The following is a 21,139-nucleotide window of genomic DNA, read 5'->3' on the forward strand; positions in this document are numbered from 1 at the left end:
TTGGCCGCAGCCACGGCCCTCCTCGCAGCCGCTGCTGCTGACAGGGTATCGCTCCTCGGCTGAGATTACTGCCTATGACCTACTTTGAAAATGGTGTGAACCAAGGTTCACAAATTGTCTTGGAAGGGTGCCACGAGGTTGGTGTGCAAACATGCGCGGTCTGGGAGGCTTCTGGCGGAGCAGAACTGGCTGTCTCCGTGTCCTTCCAGATGCAGCCCGCGTTCCTTTGCCAGCCCCGGCTTCACAATCCATCTTTGTGCTCTTGAGTGCGGCATATTGATTTCCCAGGCAGGCCTGCTAGGTTAGAGAGCCTCTGGCCAATAAGTCCTCCATGCCTTTTTGCTCTCAAAACAGCTGAAGTGGTAATAAAGACGAATAAAGGGTTTCGGGCTGAGCTGTCAGCTGAAGTCTAGCAGTAGTAGTTGTAGTAAAAGCAGTAGTGGTGGTATCAGAATACAAGTCACAAAGGAGAGCTAAGCAGTGACATTTTATTTATACAGTTCATCTGTTTACTCTAATCCGATTGTTTATAGTGTAATGTAAACTTACAATTACCAAAGCTGCTTTCCCTGCCAGATAAACAGTTTAACCTGTATGCCATTCCAAAATACTGATAGAGGAGAAAATTCCACAGAAAGGAACAGCCTTGGAGAATTGCAGTCTGAAAGCTGTACGGGTCTGGGATTTATTTATTTATTTATTTATTTTCTTCTTCTTCATTGTCTTCCTTAAGTAAGATATGTGCTGCAGAGGAAACTTTCCACGGACTCACAGAGATCATATGCTGTTTCAAATCTACTTGGAAGATAAGGCACTTTTTTTTTTTTTTTTTTTTTTTTTAAATGCCCTCCCCAAGGCTAATATATTACATACCTACTCAGCACAGGGCTGCCTGTTATCTGATAAGATAATTAGTGTCAGACACGAGAAGCAGCATATGTAGTTTCAAAAGAAGCACTACTGAACATTCACAGAGAGAGTTAAAGAGCATGCTTATCAAAGCTTTTCCATGCAGAAGACTTGTGCTAGTATTTGACTTTGGGTCAAGAAGTCCTTTAATAAATTAGCAATGCAAATGTGTTTTACTTTATACATGTGGGATTTAAGTGTTTGGGACAGGCACAATAGAGCACTTTGGGGCTTTTTACAGATTTGACATGAGCCAAGAGTTCTAACTCAGACTCTGAGTATTTTTTGTTTCTTTGTTTTATCTTCTGTAAAGACATCTGTTCTACACGGCTCTTCACCTTGGCTGCAGTTCAATTTTCACTGATTTCCATGAACTCCATTATGAAACCCAAGTGCAATCCTCTCTTTGCACCAGGATCAGCCCGTGACTCCTGAACACCGACCTGCAGCTTACAGATGCCCTCAGCCACCCCTCCTGAAGCACATGGCTATGGTGAGCAGCCACCACCTTGAGGAAAGTACACCTCATCCTCCAGCTTGCCCCTCCCCTGCCGATTGAGTCACAAGCCCTTGAAGCCATGCTTTAGTACTTTAAAAATAGAGAAAGCTGAGACAAAGACCTCTATCCGCTCTAAAAGCTGCACAACCACTGATGCTTACCCTACATGAGGTGGTCTTTGCCACTTGCTAAACAGCTCAGCTGATCCATTGATCCATGGTAATTGAAAGGGAAGAGGACCTGAAATGCAAACTTGACATCTGACATTTGCTGGTTCTGTTTGTGAAGCAGCTGGCCCAAAGGCAGGAGCTCCTGTCCGAGCATGCCTGATGGATCTGCTGCAGCAAACCCTTCTGGCCTGACAGTTGCAATAATAAATCCCATAAATGAGCTGACATTTTGGCCTGGCAGGGCCTTTTGTAAGCCTCAGCTGGGAGCAATTATTTAATGAAAAATTTTAATAGATTAGTTGTTTGCCCATGAGTTTGTAGCATAGAAGGCACTGGGTTGTTTTTAGTGATGGTTGTTTTCTTTTAATAGCATACGTGGAGCTTTCTGGGGAATGTGGAAGTGTTCTTCACCTAAAAAAAGCAGGGATGGGACTCTGAGAAATGTGTGGTGTCCTTGTCACTTTCATCATTTGGTGTGACTGTGCAAGGTGTGATGGCAAGCAGGGGAAACTGCAGTGAAAGCAGGGGTTCAATTCTTGCCCTTGTAACAGGAAAAGGAAACATTTTCAGCCTACCCCAAAGGGGGTACAGGTTGTAGCAGATAGGAGCATCAACTGCATGAGAAATACTTCTCAGAATGTTTTTCCAATAAATTTCAAAGGAAGAAATGATCACTGATGCAGGGAGGAGGAAAATCCTTCCCACCTGATAAGTCTCGTTAGTCTGATGGAAGTATCTAATGCATCAGCTCATCATGCTTTTCTGTTTAAGCAATCAGCCATTCTGTTGAAGGATGTAAAAAGCATCTGGTTGGAGTGGTACAAAGCAGGCCAACCCAACATTTCTTTTGTGTTGCCTATGGTTTTAGAAAACTTTTGGAGTTACAGAACAGATCAGGGAGGCAGAAATACAGCTACTGCCAGGCATGCTCAGCCTTCAGCTCCTGCTCTTCTGTATCCTCGTAGTTCCTCCCAGAAATGAGAGAAGGCTTGAGCAGAAAGACCTACAAGACAGTCAGTGAGAGTACCAGTATTAGAAATATTGTCTGACACAGACATGGATGCAAAGTACTTCAATGTACCTTGCCACTGCCAGATCTCTACTCATCTGATATTGCAGAAGGAGCTTAATATTGCTTTATACACCTCAGCTGACACTACTCACCTTGCCACATCTTTTGTACAAGGTATTTTATTTCACAGCCTCTGCTGAAACATCCCAGGCACCAAGCTAAATTAGGAGAAGAAATGTAAGACAGTCTTTACAGGTTTGAGCAAATGGACATGGAAATGGGGTATTTGGGGCTCCAGTAAATGGAGGTTGTGATATCCCCCTTTGACTTGAATCTTCCATCTTCCAGTTAATGTGTGGTCTGGTAAACTTCATTCATAGATCAGTTTTTCAAAGAGTGAAATCCTACAGCTACCTCCCGAACTTTAGCTGTCCTCTGCTACTCAGGTTGACAAAAATTAATCTCTAACATCAGCTGTGAGGCAGCCAGTAACTTGATCCCCATTACTGAAGTTTCAGGACAGCACAGGGTACTGTTACTGCCCTCGTAACTTTTGCCAGTGAAAAATGGTAGTGCATAATTTTTTGTTGGATCACTCTTCTTATCTGATACTGTAGATCATCAAATGCTGCTAATGTGTATGGAGGAACTGTGCATATCAGAGGAAGCTCTTTGAAAGCATTCTGTTCCTTCTCCTAAGGTGGAGTCACAAGGAGCTGTTGTTTTCCTATTTCCAAACTCCTCATCTCTGGAAGCTGACAAGGCTCTTCCATACACATGTGAAACCATTGGAGAGCTGAGGAGATCACATGGTGAACTGTAGTGCCCACTTTCCTGAAGATGTTATTTAAGTTTTCATATTCATTATTGCAAGCATAATTACTGCCTTCCCTAATTATCTCAGTAGCTACCTGAAGCTGACATTGCACTGCAGAGCAGGTGGCCAGAAGTGAACCAGACAAGTCAAAGATATCAGTTGTGTTAAACAGCTGTATCAGTGTTATTTAAAAATCACATGTAAGTCAAATTGACCATGCTAGCTAAAGACCATCTTATTTGCAAATACAGAATCAATTCCTAAAAGATTTAAGCTTAAACCAAACCAGACATTGTTTTACACTGAAACCCCATGTCTTCTACACTGGTTTAACCAAAATGGATTTGAAATTATGCCTTTAGAAAATCCAGGATACTTTTTCTCTGGCAGTTTAGACCTAGATGATGACTGTAGAAGCAGAGGAGTGCTTTGAAATGCTTCCTTTCATAACTGTTCCAGGTGCTGAGGGCCTTTGTTTGACATTTGTTGCAACTCTGTGAACTTTTGGGCTTTAGTATTTGCCTACAGAATATGCACAGAAATAGGAAATCTCCATCTCCATTTCACAAGGCCCAGACTGTTGTCTTTGCTCTGATGGGTGCAGTGCAGCTGCGATGGTCGACATAAGATGATAAGTGCATTGGCAATCACATGCTTGGAAAACTGGAGCAAATGGGAGCAGACTGTCAGTTTACCATGCACACATTGCCGTGGGTCTGTTCATAAACATCTCCCCATTTTTTCCCTCCCTGCTCTGCATGGAGGTTCTGTTTCATTGCACGGAGCCCTGGGTAGATTTTGAGATTTGATCCTGGAAGGCTTCCAAGGAAATGGCCTCCTTTGTTTCTGAGATTGGGCTGCCCTTTATGATCATGATAGCATATGAGTGCATTTCGCAGAAGCAGTGAAACTGTCAAGGAAAAGAAGGAAGCTTCTGGACACAGGACTTTCCCAGAAGTTTTATCTAGACTGAGGAATTTCTGCAATGAATAAGATGTCTCTAGACATCATCACTTTCTGAAAATGTCAAACTTCCTCTGTAAGTTATAGAAACACACAAGTGCAAGTGTAACCCCTACAGATTTAATCAAGCTCTTCTCCTATGGGGTGCTAAGGAAGGAAAAGTGGGAGAAATTATTGTTGCTATTTTTATATGCTTGGGAGCTGGTAAGCGATTATAATAATGGGAGTCATAAATTACTTCACCAATGCATTTGGAGATGAGACAGTGAACTGACTCCTTGGAGGAATACAGGATATGTAATCTGAGTGGTAGATGCTGCAAAGGAGAGGGCTCAGGCACTGAGAAAGGAAAACTATGGGTGAAACTGGATTTCTCTTCTGTTCCCCTGCTTTAATTCATTTGTGTTGCAAGCAAAGCAGGCACTGCATTTGCCATCTGCAAGTTCAGTGAAAGCTTTTGCACCTGCTACCTGAAGGATGGTTCAGCAAAAGAAATTCAAAAGTTTATTCAGTGTATTCTTTTTTCCTTTTGCTGTTCCCAAAAAAAGAAGCTCATTCATATGCACTTGACAGTGAGAGGTAAATTGCCTGTGCAGCACAAGGTGACTTAACCACATGATTCTCAGGAACAGTAGCGGGAATGCTGCAGCAAAATCCTCATGCCAAGGCATATGAAAACATCTGTAGATGGATCCACTGCCCTATGGCAATGGGAATCCTGGTCAATGAATTTTCTTCTGAGTGCTGAAACAAATAAAATCCACGACACAAATCCCCTGTCTGCAGCACTGTGATTCTCTGTCTTTGAGATTCTGTGCAGACTTCTTCCTGGTGCATTGCATTAATATTAAATTAACAACACGCTACTCACATGGAACTTACATTCTAAAAAAAGCTCACATTATGCTGTAAGCCTTTATTACAAAATAATAGCAGTCGTGAGGTTAAAGTTTGTTCATACAGTTTTCTATAGAACATCTGTACATTTTTTGTGGAGGATAAAAGCTACATTCTACGTGTAGCTTAGTCATATGAATATAGATAGATAATGAGTAGTTTATTGAATTTCCTTTTAGATTTTACCATTCACTTATATTCATATAAAGTATGCAAACCATACCAGATTTTTGTACGTGGTACTTTCTTTTCAGAAACTCGAATTTCTCTGTCAGTGTTCTGCAGAGGATGTGACCTGATATGAAAAGGACCTATTCCTCTAGGATTTAGCTTGTAGCTAGAGGCATATATCAGAGATTCTCTGAAGTAGATTGTAATTCACACTGGAGAGAATAAAGAGAAATCACTAAGTCCATATGGAGCAGGACCTTGAAAAGCTTTATGAGGACCACATTCACTGGAACAGTTACCCAGCATCCAAACCATGGAAGCCCACACAGGCTTCAAAACCAAAATATTTTAGGGCTTTTGTGGCCTTCCGTGATGCAGAAGCTGGACAGGATTTTTATTGAATCTGGCCTTAAATAAGCAAAAGAATTTTGTAATCAGTGCATGGTTTAACAGGAAGCCAGAAAAATTCTTTTATTATTGGAATGATATGGTGGGAAAGCTTAGCCCTAGATACAGTCCTGGCTGCTGAGCTCAAAAAAAATTTGCCTGCAAGCAAAACTAGCTGGGAGTAGAGTAAACTCCTAATTAACCTGAATTGGAAAAGGTACGTATTGCAATCTCGTGTTTTTACTTGTGTATGTAAGTCATACCTTACTTTACAAATGCTGACCCCTCACCCCACAAAAATGTTTCCAAGACCTTGAACAGGCCTGAACCTTATACCCTGATCCTCCTTCTCTTTTTCCCATATTGTAGAAGCACTTTCAATTATTGGTGGAGAACTCTGGAGACAGTTCAAGAGCTCCTTAATGCCACTACAGGTGTCAAACAGCAGGGACTATTGGTAAGCTATATGTAGCAATCCTCAGCCCTGATGGTATTTCAGCATTAAGCCTCAATGCTGAAGCCGTTGCTTGCTGTATTGCCAGGAGTCTTAAAGTTTTGGTAGAATGCAGGTGGAGCAGCAGATAAGTGACCGCTGCATGATGGCGTAGATTCTAAGGGGATTACTACATTATGCTGTGGTGTGAACTTGAAATTATCCCAGTGTTCTCCAGTGACATGTGCTGGTGGAGCCAGCAGGAGGGGACAGGTATTCTAACTGCAATTGTTTTTTCTCACCTTGAAGTTCTATTTTCATGTAATAGATGCAGAGATTTGGGCGGTGTTCAAAAATGTCCAGAGGGACATTAACCAACCTCTGAGAGCATTGTGGAGACTCACATAAGTGGACAGGGCTCATCTGGGGTCTAGATGTGTGGATCTGAGGTCATTCCTTTAGCTTCAGGGTATACCTGTAAGTGACAATGATTTCACCCAGAGCAGCGTGTAAGCATTTCCATAAACAGAGTGTGCATTGTGTAGCAAAATCAAAGCTATGCAGTAATAACTATCCTGCAGCTAAATGGATGCTTTTTCCACAGCTGAATCCTTAGAGGGATGATGTAGTTTTTAGTCATTCATTGCCATGTGACTTATTAAAACAATTAACAGGCAAAAAAAAAAAGTGGTTCTTTTGAGTGGTTTGGCAAAGGCTATGCAGTATGAAGTTCAAGCAGAGTGAGTTTCTACCTCTGTTGGCAGCAGTGTGTGAAGTGGCCAGGGCTGTGGTTCTCTTCTTAGCTCCACCTCTAGCTCACTGTTTGACCTCGGAAAAGTCTCCTGGCCACTTCGGGTTTTCAAGTCATTATGAACTCCAGACTTGTATCAGCTTCTCTAAAAGATATGCAGCTTCTCCAGGCAAACCTGGGTCCAGCTCTGGGGTTGGGTCTGATGGGTTTATAATTTGAGCCTTGTGTACACAAGGTTTGAGGTTTTGACATGAAACCAGATGAAACATAATGGTTTCAGCTGAGTTTTGCTTTGAATTCTTGGATTCAGCTGCCCTCCTCCCTTAAAAAGAAGGCCTGAAGGTGGCAGAGCTAAGTGAAAAAACTGTCCACTGAGGGCTTCTGGGAGAAAACCAGATAGTTTCACCAAGTCTGATCTTAAAGCTCTATGCGTACAGTTAACTGTGGTTTTATATCTAGTGCAATTGCCTGTACCCTGTCCTAGGAGGAGATTATGAGACACAGGTGCATAACATTTAAAACCTGCACATTGAAAGAACTACAACAAACGTGAAAACCTTGTGAGTGACAACACAGATTTTCCCTTTTTGAAATGCCTTGTCTTGCTTCCATTTCTTCCCTCCCAACCATCCAAACAGTACTGTGCAAACATAACTTGTGATTTTAACTGTGAGCTACCACCCCAGGACTTGCAGGACTTCTAAATTTCCTGCAAGGTGGTATATAAATCTATTGCTAGTCTAGTCACAGCTTCACTCAAAATGCACCTCGTGTCCATTGTTAAGTTTGCTGTGTTCGGGTCTTTCTTTGCTAGACCTATGCGTCTCTGTCTGGCCTTGTAGCTGTGTTCCAGACCTGCAGATGTTTTTGAGGTCTGTGAAGCCAGTGGAGCCTGACATCAGCTCTAGTTAGGCAGTGATTTAAACTCATTTCCGTGCCGTAGTGCTGTGGACACTCCAGCTTATATCCCACGCCTTGGCACACAGTTAATGTAGATAGCTAAATAACGCAGGCTTAGCGGAAGAGCTTTCCGCAAACAATTGTTATTTTCTTAGGCAACGTATTTCAAGGACATGAAGGCTGGGTGAGCTCTGGGTCACAATTTGCTCAGGCTGTATTTGCACCACAAGCATGGAAACAATTGCCAGTGCTAGATTTAGCTGGCCACACCATGAGCTGTGTCCCAGCTCGGAGGAAACCCGGGTACTTCCCTCTAGGCTCCTGTGCTGGAGGGACACTCAGGGGCTGGGCTGGCTCGGGCGGGTGTCACAGCCGATTCACACAGCCACTGTGCAGGGGAAAAGGAGCACAGGACCTCCAGGGCCAGCCGGCTCACGGGGATGTAGCTGCTCCCCAGCACTCAGGGGGAACTTCAGGGGGCAGAGTCTGGCACCGCGTTGTGTAACTTTATTTTAAAGAACTAACTGTGATTTTTATATGGAGGATTTGTGTGCCAAAAATGCAGCTCTTTTTATTTAGTGAAATATCCTTTGGAAAACTGTAAAATCATGACAGGTTTTCGTATTTATTTTACATTCAGTTCAGGATTATACACGATCAGCTTTAGGGCCTTGTAGGAGCCAAGAGAATATAAAGGTTGTCAGAAAATTGGAGGCTTTATACCAGGCTGTTCTGATTTAACTGGCAGACCATTTAAAGTTACTGAGATTTGGGGAGAAGCAGAGCTTTTCAGAAATGTCAGTCTTCTGAGTGCTGCAATTTCTGACTGGCACCCACTCTCCAAAGTACTGACCTCAGCACCGACAGGAGAACGGCAGCAGCATCTTTAAGCTGTATTTTATTATTATTGTTCAGAAGTTTTGCCATTTCTGAGTAGATAAGTTTCCCCTGGAGATGTAGTAGCATCTGGACTTTCTTGCAGCTGAGTTTAAAGCTGCCTGGTTCCTTGAAATGAAGTGACAGCTTTTAGTCTTCAACAGGAACGTGTGAATGTATTCAGGTTCATTTATAACACACAGAGAAGAAAATTGATATTGGGGGGTGGGGGGTGGGGGGGGGGAAGAGAGAGAAAAAAAATCTTTGAGGGCTTCATCTACCCAGGGAGGTAGTATAATGCATCCACATACTTCAGTCCACGTGAGTAGAGTAGTAATGGGATACACATGCACACAAGCTGGGATCCTTTTCAGTCAGTCAAATTATTTTTTTGGTCAAAGATATTTTTCTTAGTTCTAATAATAAACACTGAAATCTTGGGTTAGTGCAACATACAAAGATAGACTTTAATATACACAATGCCAGTTAGGTTGAACTGTTTCCAGTACACAATGGCCACATTGTTTCTCTTTTTTTGGTTCCACAAAAGTATAAAAGAGCATCATGCTACAGACAGCACATTTTAGTCTGAAGTGGAACTGGCAGAGGATTTCAATGGAAAGTTGATTTATTTCAAGGGATTATGGGAGTCCAGGGATAAAGCTGGCACCCGGCCACAGGGAGAGCCCTTGACCTAGAAGCAGGAACAGTTTTCAAAGCTGTACATGTACATAACTGAGCAGAACACTTTAATTTAGTGCAGAGCATAACCTGAATTCCTTCTCTGAGGGAAGATGAAAGAAAGAAATTTTACTTCTTAGTAGGACGTTGGAAGCTGTATCCAAAGCTCTTTGCCTATTTTACATCTTATTCTGCAGCATCGCAGGAAGCAATTGTTTGTGACAAAAGGCCACTTTCTTCCCTGCTTAACTGGGAAATCAAATTGAGCTGACACTCATAAAACCGTCTGGATACAGAATTAATTTGCTTTTCCTGATAGATGAAACAAGTTAACAGACCACTACAGGTTACTCTCTAAATCAACATATGAAACATAATTTCATTGTCTTTCCTCCCCCCTTCCTCTAGGCCTTGAGCGGTAATTATAAAGACTTCAAATCTCCCTAGTGACATCAGCTGGTTAAAAAAATTTGGATCACAGGAATAATGTAACCCAGAGCCTGCTTTCGGCAGCGTTGTTCACACTCCAGAGAAGGCAATGCTTTACAAAATACTCTTCCATAACTATGCTCTATTAATTTTAGTGGTAGTTTTCAGTAAGCTTCACACTGGGATCCACATCATCAGGCCTATTCCTCAGTCAGAAGGTACAAAGCGTAACAGCAACAAGACGTGTCTTTAAAATGCTATTTTGGAGCATTTTGTGAAGACCATGTATTATATCAAACATGCCATAGTAATTACATTTACTAAAACTTCCTAAACGATAATAGGCTTCTAGCTTGGCTGCCCTTAGAATCTGTCATAAACTTCAGCCACCTAATTAAGTGCTTTATTCTGCAGCTTCCAGTCTGGCCAAAGGACCGCAGGCATCTGTAGGTATCTGACCTGAATCAAGGACTCTGGGTTTGAGCCCTGTGTTTCCAGACAGTGCGTCTGACTGATACTGCGAAACCACAAAATGCCAGATGGTTTCAACATATTACACAGCTCCCTGTATGGGCATCCAGCGTCAGTGTGTGCCTTCCTGAAAAATTTCACATGCTGAAACAACTTCTTGCAGTGTGGAGACAACACTGCGCCTGAAAACAAAGATTTAACGACATTGGCGTTGCTCAGCCTCTTGTCAACTTCTGGTCTGGGAAAAACTGTCAGCTGTTCTAAAATTAGAAGACAGCACAACGTTGGCTATAATAGTCTGGTAGGCTTCTTCATTATCAGCTTCCTTGTTGAACTTTAATCCTTATTTTATGACCCTTCTGCTTGTTTGGGTATAGCTTGCATCATGGGCACAAGCTGCCCATCATGGCATATTTGCACAGTGAGTTTGTTTTGTGCATTACAATGAGACTGGTCAGCTCTGACAAGTGGGGACTGAAAGGCCTTCCCACCGTCCAAACTGTGGCTGACTCAGAGCCCACATTAGGAGGTCCTTTTGCTATGTTACCTAAAGCAATCTCCACTGAGACCACCAAGTGCCCCTGCATGCTGACTAGTCTGCTGCTTTCCTCCTAACTTGCATACAAATACCCTGAATCTCTAGGGAAATTAGAAAGAGCCAGTTCTGTGCAACAGAGGGAGCCTCATCCCTCAGTGTGTGCATACACCCTTTTGTCAGGCTCTGGAAGGCAGGCCCTGACCTTTTGCATTTTCTGAACTAAGTCTTTCAATGCTGTGAAGCTCTTTAAGCACCCAAAATACACCTCTGTGTGTACTCTGAGCTGGCATCTGCAAAACTGTTGGGGTTGGTGCCTGCTTCCCTACTTAATCTGTAAAGGAGGAAGAAGGCAAATTTGGCTCTCAGAGGAGAGGGAGATGTTCAGCTAGTCCTGCTTCTTGAACATACGCTGTTGAGATGTAGATAAAGTACCCATGTGTGCCTAGCTCCAGGTATCATAGGAGATGCAGGCAGTGCAAGTGCCTGCAAAGCTGCATTTGTCATTCTGCAGAGTTTGAGACTCCATTCCAGAAATCCCATGAAATGCAGGGGCATTAAATCCTGCCTACAGATAGCTGCCATGGTTTTTCCTTGGCCATACCTGTTTCTTCTAAAGCCGTAAGAATTGGGCCTTGCAAGCCTGACCCTGAACTGAGTGACACAAAGATTTCTCTGGCACATGCTGAAGGAAACAATGAACTGCCAGCTTGTTTTACCCCTCATTAGGTCATGGGGAGTTGCATGCATTTGGGAAGGCAGCTTTGTGCTCAGCATCCCTGCCATGGTGTTCAGGAATTCCTGAGAGGCTGCCACCTCTCAGGATGTGGCAGGAACCACTGTGCTATGTAACAGGGTGCCCATTCCTTTACCCATGCTTCCTCCAAATTCTCCATGTCCTTTCTGAAGAAATTTTATATCTGAGATATCACAAGTACTCCAGATGTAGCTACAGTCCTTGTAATCTAGGATATTATCCCTGAGCACACCCTTTTGGAGAACTTGGCACTGAGGTGTCATGAAGAGTTGGGGAGGAAAAAAATAATGCTTTATTTTTTAAAGGTTTAAAAAAAAAAAAAAAAAAAAAAAAAAAAAAAAAAAAAAAAAAGCATTGAATGCTTTTTGCAGCCAGGTTACCAGGGCCATTCAGTGAAGAAAGCTGTACTTGAAATAATTTTCAGCTTATGTTGTAACACCACTCCTCGGCATTAGTACTGGTAAGTTTATAATCAAATACATGGCAACTGCACCACCAGGCCATCAAGGTCACTTTTAATTCACAGTCCTGTCTGTGGTTTGGTGGAGAAAAAATAATTATGAAATCCCTTGGGAAAAGGCTGTCTTGATGTGGCCAGGCACATACCGCTAGTAAGCATTCATATAGCATTTTTTCTACTGATAGAAATTAATAAAAAGGAAGAACAGAAACATTTTATGTAGCTTTTCCATAGCAAGAAAACATGTAACTGATTTTACTATGTGTTGCTTATAATTACTCTTTTTCATATCTACCAATTATGGCAAAGAACAGGAGAACTCTAATGACAGTAATGTTAACTGAATAAAATTTTAGTTACTTTAGCTTTAGTGAATAATTTGTCTTCCTCAACCTGATTTACTAATATCTTAGTTGACAAGGCTCCCCATTCTGTGTATTCATTTTGTAGTTAGAGAGGGATTGTTTATAATTTACTGTTTAAGTCTGAGTGCTGTTATTTTGCACTGTCAAAGAGCATCTGTTACAGTAGATAGCTCTTCATATGTTAGTGCCACAGAAAATAAAGCATACCAGCCATGTTAGCAGCCAGTTTATGAGCACCCAGTAATGTTCAGCTGTGTAAAGAGGAATTTCTTTTGAAAAGGCAGAAAATAGAATTGCATAAGTGAATTCTGTGCAGTAATCTACAATGGGATGAGCTTGTGTAGGACTCATTCACACCAGCTGTGTGATCCAGGTTCAACACTGGTTCTCTGAGTGGGGCAAGATCCGGGCTAAAATTTGTTTGTAGGCATTTGATTGTTGCCTGATCATTCCTACAGGCTTCCCAGTGTTTTAACCACAAGTTTGCCAGAAGCTGGCCTACATACTTCCTGATTCCGTAAGTAGAATGAATCTAGAAAATCTGATTTAACTGTAACCTTACACAGGCAAATTCTAGCATGCTTTTCATGGTTGGTTTTGTCAGTACAGACAGGAGGAAGTAATTTCATAGCACATTGGAATTACTGCTGTTTGCCTTGTGACAAAACCCCAAACCTCGTCAATGAACCCTAGCAAGAGACTTATTGTATTTAGGGCTGATTATGAAGCTTTACTTCTTTTAAATTTGATTACAAGTCTTTAATTCTGCCTGTTCGTTTGCCTGCAGGGAACAGTGAAGCTGTAGTTCGTGAGGCTTCTCTTCACTGTACCTTGAGAAGGCAAGCAAGGGTTCTCAACAGTGCCACTAGGCAGCTCTCATTTGCACAAATGGTACTATACAAGGTTTTACCACTGCTGATAAGATCCTAACCCTTGATCAGTCATGCTTTGAACTCATTGTTCATACCATCACCACAAGTATTATCCTTCTCTCTACAGAAATATTAGATGTAACTTCATAGATCAAATCAAACCATGTACTGATTCCAAGTGCATAACCATGTTCACTATGGGCTTCCTGTGCACGTAAAATTGTAGCCTAGCCAGCTTTAATGGAGCTCTTTATTTCAGAATATAGCTGTTCATCCAAAGCCCAGAATATGAGTAGCCCAACTTGATCTCAGCTTTGGTTGCGGGTCCTCACAATTTTATGAAATCAGGCCTCACATTACCTGTTAGAGACCACACAGCCAGTCAGTGACATGTGTTGTACTTTTTCCAGCTACTCATGGGCTCATGGAAGTATGAGGTTTAAAAGAACGTGAAAAAGTGTCTTCAAACGTAATAAAGTTTAAACAACAAAGAATTGGACATTGCTAGTTACATCAAGCAATTATTGTTCCATTCTACCTCATGTTTCCTTTGATCTGTTTTAAAGTCATTGCAAACTTTGTTAAAATCCAAATTCCACAATCTTTCCCCACACCCCCCAAAGTGTGGGGACTTGGACTCATATTCTGAGAAGCCTACTCCTTTTGTGTTACTAAAATGCCAAGATTTTAATGGAATGCTTTATTAGGTTTCCAAGTGCTTCTGGCCAATAACAAGCAAAGTTCAGCTCAGTAGTTTTAATCTCACAAACATCAAATCTGTTTTCCCTGCATGTGAGAAGAGCCATGCAGCTCTTAAGAAGATTAAAGCTATAAATTCTACCATTACAAGGGCCAATACTTTCACAGTCCAGCTAGGGATGGGTTGTTTTATGTAAGTTTCTCCTCATGTGAATTTCTAATACTATTCCTTGAGTTTTGACTGGGCCTCCCCCTCCTCTTATCCCGCCGTCTACTAAGATGTGTTATTTGTAGAAGTTGAATATATTGCTTTTTATTTTATTTGGCCTCATTACTTTAATGTTAGGAGGTAAATTATATAATTTTCATTATCAGTGCAGCTCAGAAAACCATCTGTTGCTCAAAGACATCAGGATCAGCAGTCAGCCACCCTCAAAGTAAGCAGCTGTAAATCTAGAATGACTATACTTTCTAAATGCAGAGAGGCTTTTACATTAATCTCCTGGACTTGCTGAGTAGCTGGTACAGTGCCCAAATGCAAGTTAACTCAATTAGTAAAAATAGACATGGTGTGGCACTTCAATATACGGCGTTTAAGCTCGTGTTCTGAAAAGCAGAAGTGCTTGGTTCAAGTTCCAGATACTCTGCTGTTCTGTTCTTCACATACAATTCAGTTATTTTCCTAGTTGCCAGATACCTCGTAAAAAACAAGAGCAGCGTTTTGTTCTCACAAAGATGCAGTACTGCCGCCATTTACACAGGTGTAGGTCTGGAGAAACTCAGGCGACTTGTTAGGACTCTGGATTCTCAGCAACTCTGAAAAATTACACTTTACAACTGTCACTGGAAAGCGGCTGTGCAAACCAGCTTTAATGTTCCTGTGTTTTATATGTGCAGGGTTAGGTGAAACATACTATTACAAGCAGATAAGAAACGTTTGAAAGAAACATACTTTTTGGAGCTTTATTCTGCGTAACAGGGTGGGTCTGGGTACCTTAATTTGCAACTTAAGACTATGGGCAAGTTTCCTTCTTTACCTCCTTTAGCAATACAGCAGGCTACACCTCTTTTTTTATGGCAAGCTGATCAAAGTCAATTTATTCAAGTGCAAGTTCTCTAAGATCTCTGTGCTCCACTGTGTAACAGAAGGGCTTAGGTCTGGGTGTGGTGTTCTTGACCTTCTAGTCTTTTGTCTTTCCAGCCTGTTTTGCTTCCTCTGTCTGCCCAGTTTTAGCCAGAAGAGTGATCTAAAGAGACCCTGTTTGTTTTCCGTGCACATTATGATAGGCTGCCATTGTGTAACGACATACAGTATGCAGGATAAAACACCCTGCTTATTATAGTGTAGTTAAAAGGCCTGTCACTATTTCCATTTCAAATTCCTATTTTCAGGAGTTTACTACTGAGCCGTAACAAATTGCAGGCAGGAAACTTGGCAGTCACATTCCCAGCCTAAGAGCAAATGCTTTAACCAAGTTTAAATAAATAAATTAATTAATATTAATGGCATGTGCTTCCAGCATGCAAAAGAAAGGAGGTTTTGTTATTGTTTTGTTTGTTTTATCCTTGAAACAAATGATGACAATTAAGGAGGGTATTTACATACCTACTACCCTTATACAAGAGCTATACACCAGACCATGAGCAGTGTTACTAAGTGATGGAGATGATTATCTGGTGGTCATTCCTAACTCTCCTAAAAGGAATATCAAGAAAGAGAGGCTATTATTCAATGCATAAAATGTATTAATTACTAAAGATTGGGAAGGACAGAAGAGAGTTCTATATCATAAATACTTACAATGCTAACAAACCACAGCTGGATAACCATGGTGGGTGAGAGTGAAATTCTTTGGGGTTAGCTTAAAAGGAACAAACATCAAAGTAAACAAAATAGTAACACTGTGGAGTTGAAGAGTTTGAAGTAGAATAACTAGCAGGTGAAACATTTGAAGGGTAAATGTATTTTCAGTATATTTTAACAATCCAGATTTTAATTATACAGCCAAATATTCAGAGTTTGAAGTCTTGAAATAATTAAAAACCAACTTTTGTTCTGTTGTGCAGATAGCACAGATTTCAAGCTGGCAAATTCTTCACACTTATCTTTCTGTTCATTGAAGATTTGAGCACTAGAGGGAATCTAGAAACTGGTGACCATAAACTACATTAATTCGATGTGCTGCTAAGGGAAGGTGCCACTACAAGAGTAGCAGATTCAGAGAAAGCAATATACTGGAACTTAAGTCATCCATTTAACATTTTGGCTGGTAAGAAGCATTAAAAATGTGAACATGTCAAAGGCAAATCCTCAGAAAGCAAAATAAATAGGGAGTAGCAGGTCCTTTAAGAGTAAAAGGGCTTGGTGGTTGTGGGAATTTTTCTTTCATTTTGTTTTCAGGAAATTATAATTTTCATAGGTTGAACTAAGAAAACGCTGTTATTTCACCTTTGGAGAAATCTGTGGTTTTGCCCCACCGATTGTTTGCCATTTCTGAAAAGTCAGCTGGCCTCAAAACTGCAGTCTTTTCTCAGGAGGTAACTGTTCTGGGACATGTGTCATATAATGGAGTATTTCACGGAATCATTTATTGCAGACAGCATAACCTGTGTGCCTACGCTGTAAAACGCCTGGGAGGAAACCTGGCCCTATATAACTGACTAGAGCATCTAGTTTGAACAGGAAAGGAGTGCTGATCTGAGAGATTATTAGAATATAAAATAAAAAGGATTTTAGAAAATCACCAAAGGAAAAAAAATATATATCCAGCTGCAAGGAGATTTTGTGATCTCACTGGCAAGAACTTAAATGTGTGCAAGGTTGAGATAAATGTGTCTTGGTTCACATAAATGTTTTTGGAGGCCAGACAATGACTCCTGTACAAGTTGAGCCTTTTAGGGACAGTCGTAGAGCCTGCAAGCTCCTCTTCTGCAGTTTTCAGGATGATTGCTACAAGGGACTCGAAGAAACTCTTCAACTTGACAGTGACTCATGCTGAACTAAAAGCTTCTGGGAATGTTCCTGGGAACCTCTGATACTCTGAAGAGACTCTAATGAGAGACAACAGTGGTGCTGGGATGCTTGCCCAGATGATAAACTATGCAGCAATTTCTGTACAGCTGATAATCTCTGCTCAGGACCCTGTGAAGTATATCCATTGTGTAACAATACCTGTAGGCTCTCAGAAATACCCTTGGGGGCAGCAGCCACTGGTATTCACTAGTCACAAGGTCTGTCCCCTCTGCTCCCTCCTCCCAAAGTGGTACCTGGTTTGACTAAGAGTCGTTTGAGGAATTCCTTGCCCTTTCCCACCCCCCTGCTCCCCCCTGCTATGGATTTTTAACCAGCAGAGGTAAACAGAAAGGCTCAAGAATTAGAGGATAAATATATATATATATATATATATGTGTGTGTGTGTGTGTGTGTGTGTGTGCGTGTGTGATACATGATAAACACTCTGCAAAGAATATATCCTATCATATAAACATGAAAAAAAATAAGTCGTAATGCAGCAAGGGTGGCAAGGTCTCTTACATATGCGTTCAGTTTGCAAGATTTTGGGGTGTATTAAGAAAAAGTAAACTTTGAGCTGTGTCTGGAGATGGATCACTTTGGAGATGTGGGAGGTGGTGATGCCTCTATATGCAACTGTCACATTTACTGCAAAAGGAGCAGTGTTCAGGGAATAGCAGGAAGAGCAATTGTAGGGGGCAGAGGTGATCTTGGCTGAGACTCTCTCTGGGCTAACTTGCTTTGCATTTACCAGCAGGCAAAGGGTGTTAATCTGTGCAGTTATTGCAGGGTAGCTGGTGTCCTGTAAATCCACACCCTTGAATGCCTGACTACAACATGTTCATGAGGCCATACCCTCAAGCACAAAGCTCATTTTAAATGTATGATTCAGAACCATTAAGACAACGGGACAACTTGTACACCTTAAATTAGACACCAAGTTTACGCACCTAGATGAAGATGGGCCAAATAAGGGAGAGAAATGAACTTAATACTTATGTTCTAAGAAATGAGATAGATCATGGAAAGGGGAGAGACAGATTAAATGGCAGGAAAACCATCTGGCAGTCCCACTTTTGTAGCATGTCATATGCTTCAGACCTATTATGCATATAAATGTGTGAAATAATTGGAGATTGGTGGGAGATGTCCCATCAGTTCTGATTTTTTACACAGGAATGGACTGGTTGACAGAGGTAGTTTGTGAAATGGGAAGGGTTTTAATCAGTCTGTGTTGTTAAACAAGTATGAAAAAAATGTAGATAGAACCATGGGTTTATTTTTGTTTACATTACTACTGTTTTCTCTTGTCCTTGATATGTGGAATTGTTGCTTTTCTGAGTCCTTGGCTAAGCCTTGGGAAAAGAGGGCATTCCATATTGCCATTATAGTAATAATACTTGTATTTCACTGTGTCACCACTGTTCCATGGAATAAAAGGACAATTTTTACTATCACTTTTCTACAGGCAGAAGAACAGAGGGAGTGCAGATGTCTCAGGACTAAGACCAAGACAGAGGGACTCAAAACCAGGTAAGAACTGCAGCAGAAGCAGTGAAGACTTTGACTTTGGTAACAAGCTTTCCAGCTTGGGAGAAGGGGGAATATGATAGAGGGCTGCAAAGATCTGTGTAGCATTGAGAGTATGGGTAGGAACTGGCCATTCCCTGTCTCAGTGCAACAGCTAGGAACACTGAATGAAGCAGACAGGATGAGGGGATTCTTCTTGCATCAGGGACTTGACCTGTGCAATGTGACATAGTATACACCTACAATTTACAGATGGCAATGGAGAAGACTATACAAATCTTGGGAGATAAATCCATTGAGGGTCACTAAATGAGCAGAAACCACATTCTGCTTAGGAAGTTCCTTAAGCTGAAAATAGTGGGAGGCTGGAAAGTACATGGATAAAGTAGTTTATGGTGCCCATGTCTCCCTAAGCATCTCCTTATGACCACTGTTGTCCTATGACCACTGCGTGGCCAGGAGGAAACGGTCTCAAGTTGCACCAGGGCATGTTAGAATTGGATATTAGAAAAGATTTTTTTTTTTTTTTTTTACAGAAAGGGTTGAAAAGAATTGGAACAGACTGCTGAGGGAAGTGGTGCAGTCACTATTCCTGGAAAGTGTTCAAAAAATGTATGGCTATGACACTGAGGACACAGTTTAATGGTGAACGAAGTGGTGGTGCTGGGCTGACCATTTGGACTTGATGATCTTAAAAGTCTTTTCCAACCTTAATGATTCTATGATTCTGTGAAAGTATAAACTGTGAAAACTCTATAGTGAGAAATGTTCCAGAACTAGGGTCTCTTGAGTAGGAAAGCTAGTCGTGAGATAGTCCTGTCCCCAAGGTGTCCACTCTACTCTCTTGGCTATACTTGACCCCATGACAAAACAGTCCATGGATGAGCAAATCTATCCATATAGGAGAACCTACACTTCATAGGAGTTTGAGGCCCTGAAGCAAAACCCACTTTAGGAGAAGACTAGAGATGGGCTTTCAGGCAGGCAGGTGTTTCTGGTCTACCTGGTTGCCCAGATAAGTGCCTTTTGATAAAATTTCTTTCACATGGTTTTGTTTTGCTTGAACGTGCTATGTCTCAGGGCTTCTAGAGCTTTGAATGGGTATCTCTCATTACTTAAAATACAAATAAATTGATAATATCATATGAGGATGATTTGAGAGCAGACCGAGGACAGATCATGCAGATTAAGAAAGGCATAAATGGGAGCTCTTCTGTGGAAAAACTGGGTAGGGTAAAAGAGAGAGCCATGATATGACTTCTCGATCAATATGAGAACCTTTTTTGCCGTTAGCAGAAAGGATAGAGAGAGAACATGAGGATCTGGCAGATCTCTGAGGGAAAGACACTGCCTGTGTACAGTAAGAAGTCAAAGTGATGCCAGTCTAGTTATAAAATGGTCTGCACAAGCTAAAATAACTCTGATTTAATGTAATATCCTACCTCAGTCCTCCTGTCACTTTTCCAAGGATGCTTAAAAAAAAAAAAACAAAACCAAAACAAACAAAAACAAAACAAAACAAACAAACAAAAAAAAAACCCACCAAAACAAACAAACAAAAAAACACCAACAAACCACCACAACCAAAAAAAGAAAAACCCACAAACTCTGGAGTTTAAAACTCTGAGTTCTGTGGGTATGTACCTCTCACCTTGCAGAAGAAACATGAAAAATACCCTCTCAGCTTGTAATTGGATAAATTGAAGGTAAATGTTTACCATGCTCACTTAGGTTGTTGGTCAAAGCCTTGCAGGTTGAGGAATTCCTACCCTCCAGGCAATACGCTGTCATGCCTGTTGTCCATCTCTGTCTGGTGATTTTCCAATTATGAGTCAAATATAAGGGGATATAGCAATGATTTCATACCAAAATGATCCCATTTAAATTTTTGTTTGATGTTTAGAAACTGTTCAAAATCTTCATTCCTGTGCATCACGTGACTGCAGGTTTTTTTTCTATATGATACCTTTTGAAAACAAAGAAATACAGCTCTTCCCTGCATAGAAGATGCCAGTATTTCAGAACCATTACTGTCTTTCTGGTTAATACTGTCTTAGTTACTAGTTTTCTTTTTGAAGAAGATAGAGATACAAAATAACTTTGGTCTTGACTATTAAGCAGCTTGCGCTTCTCGCTGTCTTGAAACCCAGGCACGGGCCCAAACTTTACCAAATTGGATGAATTTTTGGTAAACCAAACTTCTGATTTTGCATGACAGCTTTGGGGGCAAGGCCCATGTGTATCATATTTTGTGAAGAGATAGAGACGGTGAGAGTAAAAAATAGCTGTCATTATAAATTGTGCATTTTCTCAACAAAACATAAAGATTTTTAGCATGTGAACAAAAAGAGCAGACTTGGCAGTAGGATTTAGCACGGTGGCTCTGGAGCTCTGGTAGGTCGATTATCCATGAGGTAGGAAGGATTTGTTCAATAGACCAGAACAGCTCAGTTGGGGCCATTAAAGGATTTAGGAGTCAAAAATCCATGTTTCCAATTTCTATGTCTGTTCAAACAGGTAACCAGTCCATTCTAGCCCATTC

General features: G+C 41.2%; 1 protein-coding gene across 16 annotated transcripts in view; it reads left to right on the forward strand.

The window, feature by feature from the left end:
• ATXN1 (ataxin 1) overlaps positions 1 to 21,139 on the forward strand; it is a 257,325-nt gene that overhangs the window by 8,632 nt on the left and 227,554 nt on the right. For 13 of the 16 annotated variants that reach the window (XR_005702254.2, XM_040073518.1, XM_040071661.1 and 10 more), the window contains exon 2: positions 18,536 to 18,600. The gene's annotated coding sequence lies outside the window, so the exon portion shown is untranslated. Of the gene's footprint in view, positions 1 to 1,222; positions 1,403 to 18,427; positions 18,458 to 18,535; positions 18,601 to 21,139 lie in introns of those variants that run through there. The other 3 variants (XM_040071368.2, XM_040072611.2, XM_040071453.1) reach the window with 2 other exon arrangements.

Source organism: Hirundo rustica, chromosome 1 (genome assembly GCF_015227805.2).
Source record: "Hirundo rustica isolate bHirRus1 chromosome 1, bHirRus1.pri.v3, whole genome shotgun sequence".
Lineage (NCBI taxonomy): Eukaryota > Metazoa > Chordata > Aves > Passeriformes > Hirundinidae > Hirundo > Hirundo rustica.